At 46.5% G+C, this 14,946-nt stretch overlaps 1 protein-coding gene across 1 annotated transcript in view; it reads right to left on the minus strand.

The window, feature by feature from the left end:
• The window catches only part of PLPP7 (phospholipid phosphatase 7 (inactive)), a 66,315-nt gene that overhangs the window by 1,164 nt on the left and 50,205 nt on the right, over positions 1-14,946 (minus strand). The window lies entirely within an intron of this gene.

Here is a 14,946-nt window from a genome sequence, read left to right on the forward strand (position 1 = left end):
CACTTTTCCCAGCTGGGCAGGCTGCTAGGCACTTTACAAGAGATAATTCAATGCTTGGGAGACAGTTATTATTGTTCCCACTTTAGGGTTAAGGAAATCGAGGTCACTAATGGCATAGGTGGTGGAACAAGGATTTGAACCCAGCAGTGCTACTCTGACGTTTGAGCCTTTCCTGGGGAAAACAAGGCTAAGATGCTGGGGCAGGTAGGGGGGCTGTTGTCTGTGATCTGATGCCGTCAACCGGGGCTGGCACCTGGGATTTCTCTAGGACTGTGAAGGTGCCCGTCTAAGCTCTCCCAGAACTCAGGACCCAGAGAGGACAGAGATAGGAAAGAGGAGGAAGAGAGCTGAGCATGAAGGCTGGACCAAGGCTGGACCAAGGCTGGACCTTGGGGTCATTTAGCTCCAAGAGACTGCCTGCGATGTAGAGAGGGACATTCAAGGAGACGGTTTCATTTCATTAAAGTTATTAAAAAGTAAACAGCACTACCCAGGGTTGGAACACTGAAAGGAGGTATGGAATGAGTGCACCGAGCAGGGCAAAGCTGGGGAGAGCTGGCATGAACCAATGGGCAAGAGTTTGTTCAGTTTAGGCTGTTTTTTTCTTCTGCTGCTTTTACATATCAGGAAACTTGCAGCTCTGCCCGTGAGTGGAGAAATCTCTTTGGACCCCCAAACTGAGCCCTAGGGAGAATTTCATCTATCTCTCACAGCAAATTACAGATTTCTTGAATACATAATTTTATTTGTCCCAAAATGTGATCACTGTTTTTTGTTACATTGAAATTTAATATTTTTGCATAATACTTATAAATATATTTCTTGGGACTTCCCTGTTTGTGGCACAGTGGTTAAGAATCCTCCTGCCAATGCAGGGGACAAGGGTTTGAGCCCTGGTCCAGGAAGATTCCCACATGCCGTGGAACAACTAAGCCCGTGTGCCACAACTACTGAGCCTGCGCTCTAGAGCCCGCGAGGTGCAACTACTGAGCCCGCGAGCCGCAACTACTGAAGCCCGTGCGCTTAGAGCCCGTGCTCCGCAACAAGAGAAGCCACCGCAATGAGAAGCCCGCGCACCGCAACGAAGAGTAGCCCCCCGCTCGCCACAACTAGAGAAAGCCCGCGTGCAGCAACGAAGACCCAATGCAGCCAAAAATAAATTAATTAATTAAAAAAATACTTTTAAATATATTTCTTTATTCATGATTTTCTTTTTTAAAACCATGTTATGGCTAGATATGGATCTCCTTTGCATTAATTTCACGTGGAATATGGGAAGCCCTGTCATTGGTCAGATTCAGGTCTTATTTTTCCTTTCACTCCTTTGGAAATTTGCCTCCCTTTATGCTCCCTCCCTTCTCTCTCTCTTTCTTTCTCTTTCTCTGCTTTTTTCTTCTCTAGCCCCCACTGGACACTCCGACATTCCCTCGATCACAGCCCCAGTCTTGCCTATGGTCGTCATTTTTATACATATCTGTGTCCCCTACAAGACTAGGAGCTCATCCAAATAGACTCACTGAATTATTCATTTTTTAATTCCCCAGCACCTGGACCACAATCTGTGACACTTCGTAGGTGCTTAATGAAAGATGATTGAATGAAACAAGAAAAAAAATGAAGGGAGAGAGAATCTTGAGACTCTCAGAGAAAGAATTTGACCTCTGCTAGTGCTCTGTCCAGTCCCGGCCTCAAAAGAAAGCCAGAAAAGCTTTCCCTCATCAATCCACTGCCTGGAGAGTCTAAGATTTTGCTGGGTTTCTTTCATCCCTCCATCAAGAATACTCCCCTTTTATTGAGCACTTTCAGGTAAGGAAATGAAAACACAGATTCAGTGATTTGCCTCAGTTCCCACAGGGAGCTGGTGACAGAGCTGAGTAGGAAGGAGAACGCACATTTGTTGAGGGTTTGTTGTGGCTGCACCCACTTTCTGTATATCCCAGGCTCTTCACCATGATTTTGCGAGTTAGGGTCTATATCAACCCCATTTTACAGATCAATCGGTTGAGGCTACCCGATCTTCACCCACCACCGCCTGGCTGTCAGATGGATAGGAGAGCCTCTCTGGCCATCCAGACCTCAGAAAGCTCTGGCAAATCAGTGTCCAACTGAAGGGAAGGGAAGCGGAGGACCACTAGACACTGACCACAAATAGGGAGCCAGCCTTAAAAGCGCTGGTCCAGCCCAGAGCCTGGGGGCAGCCCCCGCCGCCTCTCCTGGGGGCCCCATCTAGCTTCAAGGCCAAGCCGCCCTTCAGCCACTCAGAGCCTGCATCTTGTCCACAGCATGGCCATGCACACCACCCACAGGCTCCAGCAAGCACAGAGGCCCAGCCAGCTCACCTCAGCTCACCTCCTCAGTGGGTGTCCAAGCTAAAGCCAGAATCAGGCACTGGGTCTATGCCTTTCCCCTGGACTTGCCCCCAGCATGGAACCATGGTTTAAAAAAAGTGCGGGAGTTGGAGTCAGACGGACCTGAGTTAGATTCTGTCTCTATCCTCATTTACTGTGTGTCTTTAGACAAGTGCCTCTGATTTGTTGAGCCTCTGAAAATTGGGGAAGAGGTCTGTCGTGAGAAGTTGAATGAGATGACGTATACTGGCTGTTGGCACAAGCTGGCATCTAGTGGGCATTCAGCACATGTTGGTTCTTACTGTTATTCCTTTTTCATCTCAGACACATTGGAGCTTCCCTTGTCAGTGATCACTTGCTGTGTAACGAACAGCCCCAAAACTTAGTGGCTTGAAACAACAAATTGTAATTTCTCACCACTTGGTGGTGTTTTGGAAGGGTCTTCTCTTCCACCTTGTACTGACAGGGGTCACTCATGCTGCTGCACTGTCTCTTCCACCATGAGGTGTCTCGTGCTCCAGGATTCTCCTTGTGGCCTCTCTCTCCAGCAGAACAGTCTGGGTTTCCTTATAGCATGGCAACTGGCTTCCAAAGGAGTGTACGTGGAAGCTGACAGGCCTCTTAGGAGTGCATTCTGTCAGTCAAAGTGAGTCACAGGGCTACCTCAGAACTCCCCCACCCCCACTGCCAATGGAGGGAGCAGCATATGTATACAGAGAGGGGAAGGCTGATGGCAGATTATTTGTAGATAATCTTTCTGGTTCTCAGGACCTTCTGTGCTTCCCCACCCCACGTCTTATCCAAACCTCCACTCATTCTGTCTAAGGAAGACATTCCATCTGACTGCAAAAAATATTTACTGAGATCTAGTATGGCAAGACCAGTCAGAGTGCTGAGAAATGGCAAGATGAGAAATAAATCATCTGGGACATCCCTAGTGGTCCAGTGGTTAAAAATCCACCTTCTAATGCAGGGGATGCAGGTTTGATCTCTGGTCAGGGAACTAAAATCACACATGCCGCAGGGCAACTAAGCACGTGCACTCTAGAGCCCGCATGCCACAACTAGAGAGCCCACAAGCTGCAACGAAGATCTCGGTGCCACAACTAAGACCCCATGCAGCCTAATTAATTAATTAATTAAAAATAAATAAATCATCCCTCTGTTCAAGAAACTCTCAAGTTAAGGGGTTTTCAAAAAAAAAAACCCAACAATAATAAAAACTGATTCATCAAGCTCTCACTACCTCCAGGTGTTACCAAGTCCAAGCTCCTACTGCTTGTGGCAAGACAGGACGATAAATCAAGACATGAGTTGTTGGGCCAAGAAATAGCGACTTTATCAAGAAAGCCAGCAGACCGAGAAGACGGTGGACTCGTGTCCCAAAGAACCATCTTGCCTGACTTAGAATTCAGGCTTCTTTTATACCGAAAGGGGAAGGAGTAAAGTCAATATTTCCTGGTTCGGGTCAGCCTCCAGGAGGGTTGTGTTAATTTCTTCCTTCCTGCAGTCATTCTCAGGTGGGCCTGATCAGGATGTTTCCTGTGAGCTAAATAAAGATATTTTAGCTTAATGCTCATTACCTGGGAGGCAGGGTTCCCAGAGATGGGCCATGATGTATAATTTAAGCTTATAGGCAACATCCCTTTAGTGATCAACCTGTAATAGAATACAAAGTTTCTTTCCTATTACATAGGCATGGGCCCGAGCTGGGTCTGAATCGTTGGAGCCTGGCTCTGAGCTGGTCTAGTGCATCCTCCTGGCCTAGAACTGCAGTAACTTGCAGTACAATCTAGGAATGTGAGGCCTACAATTTGTGCAGTGATCGTATGTGCCAGGATTCCTGGATGGGCCTGCTCTCATACTCTCTGCACCTGTTCTCCAAAAGGCAATTGTACTAATGACAGAGAGTGTGAGTCCCAATTACAGTTCAGAAAATGTAGTCATCTTAACTGGAGGGAAAAAAGAATCCTATTCCGGGGAGAAATCGGTTCCAGCTGGGGAGGCTGGGGGAGCCTTCTTGGGGCAGGTGCTTTTGACACCAGGCTTTGAAGGAAGACTGGAGTTTCATCAGAGGAGACTGGGGAAGGACATTCCAGATGGAGGGACCAGCTTGAACAAAGGCCTGGAGATGGGAGCATCTGGGCACTGGGAGGGGACCACGGGCTGGCTGCTGGCCATCAGAAAAGTGGCCACATCCCAGGGCATGTGCATTCCAGTAGGAATGGGAGCCTTGAGGTAAAAATACGACACTTGGATCTGAACAGGCAGCAGGGGGCCCAGCGCAGACCTTGGCACTCACATCAAGGCGGACAGCATCTGGGTCTCAGCACCTGACACAGGTGGGCTTAAAAGCAAGGTCTCCTCTGCGGGGCTCATGCCAAAGGGAGTTCAGGACAGGGAATGACGACAATTTCTCGTCACATCACACCTGAGTCTTAGGAATGTGCCCTCCATTTTCCTCTAAGGAGAAAGACCCAGGAAAAGGAGAGAGCCAAGACTGGGGAATAAAAGAAGTGTGAGGATAAGACTTAAAACTTGGCAAGGGCTTCCCTGGTGGCGCAGTGGTTGAGAGTCCGCGTGCCGATGCAGGGGACGCGGGTTCGTGCCCCGGTCCGGGAGGATCTCACATGCCGCGGAGCGGCTGGGCCCGTGAGCCATGGCGGCTGAGCCTGCGCGTCCGGAGCCTGTGCTCCGCAATGGGAGAGGCCACAACAGTGAGAGGCCCGCGTACTGCAAAAAAAAACTTGGCAACTTCGGGCAAGTAAAAGAAATCACCACCTTACACAGCAGAAGACGTTGGGCACCTCATTCCACTCCTTCTGCTCAGCACTCGGTGTGATTGTTTTTCTGTATTATTTTATTTTGTATTGAAAATTTCGAATGTATATAAAAGTAGAAGGAATATTATTATGTCAGTGTATATCTCTAGAAAGGTAAAGATCTTTTAAATCAGGGGCTTCCCTGGTGGCGCAGTGGTTGAGAGTCCACCTGTCGATGCAGGGGACGCGGGTTCATGCCCCGGTCCGGGAAGATCCCACATGCCGCGGAGCAGCTGGGCCCGTGAGCCATGGCCGCTGAGCCTGCGCGTCCGGAGCCTGTGCTCCGCAACGGGAGAGGCCACAACAGTGAGAGGCCCGTGTACCGCAAAAAAAAAAAAAAAAAAAAAAAAAAAAATTCACGAGACCATGATATCATAATCACACCTAAAACCCCCAGCATTTTTTTAACATTGTCAAATAACTCATGAGAGTTCAAAGTTGCCTGATTATATTGTTTCATGAAAACAAAACTTGGCAACTTCGGCTGAGAAAAGGCAGTGAAAAATTATTGAGGGATATGGCTTGGGAAGCGAAAGGAAAGAAGAAGCTCACTAAGGAGGGTCCTAAATAAAGGATGGGATGGCGAGTACCAGAAAGGCATCCCACCTGCTCCCCTTCTGTACCAATGGCAGAGTTCCCAAATTGTGGACCTCCTTCCCAAGGAACCATGTCAGAATCTTCCTCAACATGGAGCCCCCCGGGAAGCCATACCAACTGAGGGATATGACACGTGATGGGGAGGTGAGGATAAAGGCAGAATAAAGGAAGGTCACTGGCAGGAGAATTTAGGAATCAGGTCTTGCCCTCTGTGTCAGGATCCCAGAAATGTAGGTACTGGAGAAATAATAGATTTCAAAATATAACTTTCTATCATGAAAGGGAGAAGAAAACCCAAAATGGGAAAAAAATATTTGCAAACTATATATCTACATCCAGAATATCTAAAGAACACAACTCACTAACAAAAAGACAAACAACCCCATGAAAAAGTGGATAAAGGACTTGAATAGACATTTCTCCAAAGATAAGCAAATGGCCAATAAGCAGATGAAAAGATGCTCAACGTCATTAGCCATCAGGGAAACGCAAGTCAAAACCACAGTGAGATACAACTTCACACCCACTAGGATGGCTATATGGAAAATAACAAGTGTTGGTGAGGATGGAGAGATACTAGAACCCTCATACATTGCTGGTGGGAATGTAAACTGGTGTGCCTGCTATGTGAAACAGTATGGTGGTTCCTCAAAAAGTTAAACATAGAATTATCACATGACCCAGCAATTCCACTCCTGGGTGTACACCTAAAGGAGTAGAAAACAGAGGTTCAAACAAAAACGTATACAGGAATGTTCATAGCAGCATTATTCACAATAGCCAAAAGATAGAAAGAACCCAGATGTCTGCCAACCGATGAGGGGATAAACAAAATGTGGTAGATTCATACTGAAATATTATTTAACCATTAAAAGGAAAGAAGTACTAGGACTTCCCTTGTGGCACAGTGGTTAAGAATCCACCTGCCAATGCAGGGGACACGGGTTCGAGCCCTGGTCCGGGAAGATCCCACATGCCACAGAGCAACTAAGCCCATGAGCTACAACTACTGAGCCTGTGATCTACGGCCCACGAGTCACAGCTGCTGAGCCCGCGTGCCACAACTAATGAAGCCGCGCTCCTAGAGCCCATGCTCCGCAACAAGAGAAGCCACCTCAGTGAGAAGCCTGCACACTGCCACGAAGCGTAGACCCCGCTCGCCGCAACTAGAGCAAGCCCGCGCGCAGCAACGAAGACCCAACGCAGCCAAAGAGAAATAAATTAATTAATTAATTTTAAAAAAAACTTTAAAAAATAAAAAAAGGGGAAAGAAGTTCTGTTACGTGCTATAACATGGATGAACCCTGAAAACTTTACACTAAGAGAAAGAAGCCATATACAAAAGGCCATATATTATATAATTCCATTTATACGAAATACCCCAAACAGGCAAAGCCATAGAGACAGGAAGCAGATTAGTGTTTGCCAGGGGCTGGGGGGAGGGGGGACGGGGACTGACCGCTTAACGGCTGTGGGATTTCCTTCTGGGATGATGAAACAGTTCTGGAACTAGAGAGGATGGTTGTACAACATGGCAAGTGTACTAAATGTCACGAAATTGCACACTTTAAAGTAGTTAAAATGGTCAATTTTATGTTATGTGTGTTTAACCACAATAAAAATAATCTCATTGAAATGGCACTTTTGCTGGTATCCTGGTCAGTTATGTTACGGTCATTTGTTCACGTGCGTTATCATTTAGAGTTCCAACCTTCCTGGTGATATTTAGGTTTTAAGGGAGATATACATTTTCTGTTTTTTTGGGGGTTTTTTTTGGCCGCGCTGCAGCTTATGGAATTTTAGTTCCCCAACCAGGGACTGAACCCAGGCCCTCAGCAGTGACAGCATGGCGTCCTAACCACGGGACCACCAGGGAGTTCCTTCTATTTCTAAAATGCTCACTTGTCTGGGTCCAAGGGGAAGTGGGGTTTGTGGAGCCAGCGACCCTTCATCCTGTGGCATCTGAGGAGGCTCCTGGGTCCCCATGTGGGTTTAGATGCCCCAATGATGACAAGGCTGCCAGGCTGAGGGGCAGTCAAGTGGATGGCAGATCTATACCTCAGTCTGAATAGCCATAGTTTGTCTTTCAGCTAAAAATGGTGGTCCCGGAGAAAAGCAGCTAGTTCAGTGGGCAACTGAGTCATACAAGTCCTTTTCTTGGAGACAACCATCGTACCTTGGTACACCTCAGAAAAGTGCCTTTTGTGTACTTCCCATTTTGTCGGACAAGATACTAAAAAGGTATGTCCTCAAGGGTTAAGCTTTAATAAAATCATTTTTACTGCTTCATCAGGGACATTCGAAAGTAGAACTGGCCTTCCTTTTTTCCTGCAAGAGCATGGCAATGAAGAATGCAATGGCTGGGGCTTCCCTGGTGGTGCAGTGGTTGAGAGTCCGCCTGCTGATGCAGGGGACACGGGTTCGTGCCCCGGTCCGGGAAGATCCCACATGCCGCGGAGTGGCTGGAGAGGCCACAACAGTGAGAGGCCCGCATACCGCAAAAAAAAAAAAAAAAAAAAAAAAGAATGCAATGGCTAATAGTACCATTTAGAGCCACTGCTTTGATTCATGCTAAGGGGCCAGCAGTTTTACCCACCAACCGTACAAGTGTCTACACAGTGAAAAAGGCAAATGATGTTTTAGTATTATTACGAAAATGGTTTTGACCCTTGCAGTTCCCTGAGAGGACCCCCCCAGGGGTCTGTAGACCACAATTTGGAAATTATCTCCCTAAGCATGTTTCTCTCCTGGTAATTTTTTTTTTTAATATTTATTTATTTATTTGGCTGCGCCGGGTCTTAGTTGCCGCACTCGGGATCTTCAGTTGCAGCGTGTGGAATCTTTTAGTTGCAGCATTCGGGATCTAGTTCCCTAAGGATCAAACCTGGGCCCCCTCCATGGGGAGCATGGAGTCTTACTCATTGAACCACCAGGGAAGTCCTTCTCCTGGTAATTTAAAAGCAGAACAGAGAAATCTACCCAGAAGAAGCAGGCTCATGTAGAGTTACTTTTTGAGCACATGATTCTTACTAGGTGCTCAATAAACACTTTTTGAATCTTGAGTAGTGGCTGCCACCTACAGGGCTTACTACAGGCGAGGTGTTGTGCTAAACATTTTACAAACATTGTCTCATTGGGTCTAGCATCCCCATTTGACAGATGTGAAAAGCAAGGATCAGAGAGGGTAAGGAACTAGCCAACACAGCTAAAGATGACCAGATCAGGAGTCAAACCCAGTTCTGTCTGACTTCAAACCATTGTGCCATACTAAATCTGTCTGGCAGAAAAATCTTTGGTCAAGAGTTAGATTGAGAAAAAGAGAGGAAAATAATTAGAGGAAAATTTAAGAAAGTTTTGGAAATAAGTTTGAATAACTAGGCTGCCTACATAAATCTATTGGTTATTTCCTAGCCAACAAACTCAATGAAGACATATGTGTCCCATTCGCCTGGGCCAGTGGGTTAGCAGCTAATTGCAAGGCTGGTCTAAAGAGGGTATATTAAGAATGATGGGGTACTTCCCTGGTGGTCCAGTGGTAAAGAATCCGCCTTACAGTGCAGGGGACTTGGGTTCGATCCCTGGTCAGGGAACTAAGATCCCACTTGCCGCGGGGCAGCTAAGCCTGCGTGCCTCAACTGGAGAAGAGAAAACCCAAATGCCACAACTAGAGAGAAGCCCGAGCGCCGCAATGAAGAGCCCTCGCGCTGCAACGAAAAATCCCATGTGCCTCAAGGGAGATCCTGCGTGCCGCAACTAAGACCCAACACAGCCAAAAATAAATTAAATAAATAAATCTTAAAAAACAAAAGAACGATGGGGAATTCCCTGGCGGCCCAGGGGTTAGGATTTGATGCTTTCACTGCCGTGGCCCGGGTTCAGTCCCTGGTTGGGGAACCAAGATCCGGCACAAGGGCTGGGCGTACAGGCCTTTTTCATGCCAGGGGAGGACTAGACACAAACAACAGCCAGAGGTAGAAAGACATGCCACTGGGGCCCAGGTGTGGAATCCAAAATGCAGCAAAAATAGTGAGACAATTGGACTGCCCTGGGCTGGGTCCCCACAGGTCAGGGGCCACACCTGCCAAAGTTCTTCTAGAGCAGCTAGGCTGCTCTCAGGCTTTTCCCTGAGAAGCTAAGCTGGATCACTCCTGAGGTTATACCCATTCTTTTCACCAGTGAAACACCAGCTGCTAGTCTTCCCAGGTGTTCGTTAATGCCTCGGGCCGAACTCCTTGGCCTTCTGGAATATGATCTGACCCCTACTGACCTCTCCAGGCTCATCTCTCACCTCCTCACTTTCCAGAGTCATAGCCTGCAGAATTGGTACCAACAGTTCCCTCTTCCTGGAAGAAACTGTCCCCAGCCCCACACAACCTCCTTTGCTCGGGGGAATCCTACTCAAACCTCAGGACTCAGGTTGGACTTCACCTCTCTCTCTCTCTCTTTTATTTTTAATGTTCCCTGCTAATTATTTATCTATTTATTTTTAAATTTATTTTGTTTAGGCTGTGCTGCGCAGCATACAGGATCTTAGTTCCCTGACCAGGATTGAACCCGTGCCCCCTGCAGTGGAAGAGCAGAGTCCTAACCACCAGACCGCCAGGGAATTCCCATGGACATCACCTTCTTTAAGAGCCCTTTCCTGTTGCTACCCACCTCCAAACACCATATCTCCATTGCTTGTTAGGCACCATTACCAGGGATGTCAAGGCTCACAAGAAAGATATGATGCTCACAGAGCTTATGGGCCAGTGTTTTACATTCAAAATACTGCTTGTTGTCTTACTTGCCCACTAGGCTGTAAGCTCCTCTGGAATGGGATGGCGTTTGCATGTTCACTGCTATATCCCTGAATCTCACACCGGCACAGAGTACGAAGGAGCTCAATCAACATTTGCTAACTCAATGAGCAAATGCAAAAGGAATCCATAGAGGGTGTGGAGAAAAGGGAACCCTCCCACACTGATGGTGGGAATATAAATTGGTACAGCCACTATATAGAACAGTATGGAGGTTCCTCAAGAAACTTAAAATAGAGTTTCCATATGATGCAGCAATCCCATTCCTGGGCATGTATCTGGAAAAAACAATTAATTTGAAAAGATATGTGTACCCCGATGGTCACTGTAGCACTATTTACAACAGCCAAGACATGGAAGCAACCTAAGGGTCCATCGACAGATGAATCGATAAAGAAGATGTGGTAATTACATACAATGGAATATTATTCAGCTGTAAACAAGAATGCAATAATGTTATTTACAGCAAGACAAATGCTAGAGATGATCATACTAAGTGAAGTAAGTTAAACAGAGAAAGACAAATATCATCTGACATCACTTATATGTGGAATCTAAAACAGTGATGCAAATGAACTTATTTACAAAACAGAAAGAGACTCACAGACTTCGAAAACAAATTTATGGTTACTAAAGGGGAAAGGTGGGGGGGGAGGGATAAATTCAGAGTTTGGGCTTAGCATATACATATTACTATATATAAAATAGATAACCAACAAGGACCTACTGTATAGCACAGGGAACTCTACTCAATATTCTGTAATAACCTAAATAGGAAAAGAATTTGAAAAGGAATAGATATATGTGTATGTATAACTGAATCACTTTGCTGTACACCGGAAGCTAACACAACATTGTAAATCAACTCTACTCCAATATAAAATAAAAATTAAAAAAGAAAAAGGAACCCATGAAAAGGAGAGGAGAGGAGAAAAATAGGTGAAATAGGAATGTGATGACGTAGGGAACAACCTTTGCACCCACCTATGCATACTTACACTCTCATCATTCCCCAGGCGGTGCTGGAGGAACTGGCTCTGTGGATATAGGGCATAGGGCTGGGGGGAGGGTGCATAAAAGAAAGAGCTCAAAGAGGGGTTTACAAACCTGTTGAGGAGCAGCGTGCACACATTTAAAAGGCCATCACCAAACAGCATACCTTCAAAAGGTACAACGAATCTTGTGCCAAGTGAGGTCAGAAGTATTGAGAGATCCAAAAAAAAAAAAAAAAGTACAATAATAAGAGAAACGGCTAAGCGTCAGGTTGGCTAATGGCTGTGACAAGCAACCCCCGCATTTTACCGGTGCATCTCAATTCAAGTTTATTTTTTATTTCTCCCACGTGGGTTTTCTTGATTGAGTCACTCTGTTCCAAGTAGTGCTGTGGGGATTCAGGAACCTTCCATCCGCTATCACTATCACTATTTCCGCTATTACTTGTTCCACTCTCACTCCAGAGAAAGGCACACCGGGAAGCGTGCGCCATCGGTTCTACCCACATTCCATTGGCTAGAACTCCGTCTTGTGGCCCCACCTACCGGGAGGGGAGGTTGGGGATTGTAGTCTAGCGGAGTGCCCTGGAGGTAAAGGAAGTGAGGACTGCTAAACACATTAGTCTCTGCTATAGCTCTTTTTTTTTTTTTTTTTTTTTTTTTTTTTTTTACTGAGAATCTACTAAATGTCAGGCACCGTGATAAGTAAGTTACATTCAGTTGTCATTTTATCCTTACATCACCTCTCATTTACAGAGAGGGAAACAGAGGCTCATAAAGTTTAAGTACATTTTATGAGGCGAAAGGCTCATGCTTGGAGAATCAATGTGGAACCAGATCATTCTAATTCCAAAGCCTGTAACTGAAAAGAAGTAAGGACAGCTTAACACTAGGGAGCTGCTCCGAGACTACACCTACTCATTCGACATCATCATCATTTAAGAGCTTATTAGTGTGCTGGTTAGGCATTGTTCAAAGCACTTTAATATTATATTAACTCACTGGATCCTCCCCAAACGCCTATGAGATAAATACTGTTAATCCCCCTATTTTATTTATTTATTTATTTTTAATTTTTAATTTTTTTTTTGGCTGCGTTGGGTCTTCGTTGCTGCGCTCCGGCTTGCTCTAGTTGCAGTGAGCGGAGGCTACTCTTCGTTGCGGTGTGCGGGCTTCTCATTGCGGTGGCTTCTCTTGTGGCGGAGCATGGGCTCTAGGTGTCTGGGCTTCATTAGTTGTGGCATGAGGGCTCAGTAGTTGTGGCACACGGGCTTAGTTGCTCTGCAGCATGTGGGATCTTCCCCGCCCCTGGCTGGAACCCGTGTCACCTGCAGGCAGATCCTTAACCACTGTGCCACTAGGGAAGTCCCAATCCCCCTATTTTAAGGATGATGAAATTGCACACAGAAGTTAAGTGATTTGCCTGAGGTCATTCTAGGCAGTCTTTCTCCAGAGGCTCCAGCTTTGCCCCGCTCCTGCCTCCGCAAACAAAAGGAATTGTTGTAGGGCACAGTCTCCAAAGTGAGGCACTAGTACCCTGGGGAGGAGTCCAGCTGGTCCAGTGGGGTGCGAGAGGGAACTATGATCCTTCTATTCACCTATATTTTTATTCTTTAAAAAAAAGAAATCACACAGGGAACTATATTCAACATCCTGTGATAAACCATAATGGAAAAGAATATGAAAAAGTATACGTATAACTGAATCAATTTGCTGTACAGCAGAAATTAAACACAACATTGTAAATCAACTATACTTCTATAAAAATTTAAAAAAAATCAGTGATATTAAACTTTGCTAATATGTATTATACAGCTTGACCCTGTCGCCCTCTCTCAGCTGAGGATCAATCTGCATAATACATACTAGTAAAATTTAATATCACTGATTTTATTTTATTTTTTTTACAATAAACAGAAACAGAAAGTGTCACCTACACACCTTGTGTTTGGATAAATGGATCGGTGTGGTATGTTTAGTTTTAGTTGAGCTAGCTCTCACAGTGTGGACCAATGGTTTTAAAAGATTCCTGTAAAGAATTAACGATGACTAGACGCCCACCTCAGGCACCGCCTCCAACCTACACAACCCAGGCTCCCTCGAGCATGACCAGAACCCCTACATCGCAGAGTGGGAGGCGGGGCCTTGTGGCCACACCCCTTCACTTTCCACCGCCTTCCTTGTTTCTTCCGGAGGCGTCATTGGGTGCTTCACGTTGCGATTGGGCGAGCCGCGGGTTGTCGGAGGTACACAATTGGGCAGAGTCGCCGCCCCTCGACCGGTGGACAGCCTCGATTGGCCGAGGTGCTGAGAGGGGTTGGCCGAACCTACTCGTCACCCAGGCTGAGACGCTAGAAGTGGGCTTGCGCCGCTCTGGGCGCTCAGTAACGGGTATCTCGATTTGGGAGCGCACGGCGAGCCCAGGGCCCAGGGTGTCAGGGGGCCGGTTAGGAGGTGCGGCCTGAGGTTGGAAGGGCCGGGAGAACCCGGGGCTGCAGGCGAGGCGGGATGGCGGCCGTTGTCCCGGGAAGGACCTGCGTGGATGCCAGTGGGCACCTTGGTGGAGGAGATTGCGATTAAACTAGACGTCGTGGTCTGACACGAGACCCCTAGCAAGACCACCACCTTGCCACCCAGCCTGGGAAGCCCTGAATGGATTGGAACCCAGTATCGGAGGCTTCTGCTCAAGCAGATGGCCACCACCCGTCAGGAGCAGTTACGGGAAAATGAGTCTGACTGAGCTGGTGGAGCTTCTATGGCGGACGAATGACCTGCGTGCCAGAGGCTTATGAGCAAGGGAACTGGAAGAAACAAATCAAAAAGCTAATTGCTAACAGCGAGGCCTCAGCCTACAAACTCATCTCCAGAGCCAAGTCGGGGAATTGAAGACATTTGGCCAGGGGAGAAGGATCCAGGAGAAATATGACCAGAACTCTGTGCACAGCTTCTCCTGTCTGAAGCTCTGCGACGTGGGGGCAAATAAACCTTGTCCTGGACATAATCCTTGCAGAAGAGCAAACATCTGGGGGGAATGAGCTTATCTGCAAAGGTCATAATAAAGTTGTTGAAGAAGTTAAATGGAAGACTCCATACATCAGTACAAAAAGCCAGATGTTTTTCTGGATCTAGCTTTTTATCTGTGAGATGTCTGAGGCTCGAGACAGATCCGATTCACTTTCTGAGAGAAGTGTTTTTGCAGACTTACTCCAAGTTCTCGGTGACTCACAGTGTACTTGCCTGTGTGATTGAAGTGGTAAGAATGGCAACAGCAACGGCCTGAATATAGGGCAAAATTTCCATGTTATCAGAGGTAACAGAAAACAATAATGATAGATCTTGTGATACCACTTGATTACATTTAATAAGCTGAAGCTGACTTTCCCATGAA

The sequence above is a fragment of the Globicephala melas genome, chromosome 6 (genome assembly GCF_963455315.2).
Source record: "Globicephala melas chromosome 6, mGloMel1.2, whole genome shotgun sequence".
NCBI lineage: Eukaryota > Metazoa > Chordata > Mammalia > Artiodactyla > Delphinidae > Globicephala > Globicephala melas.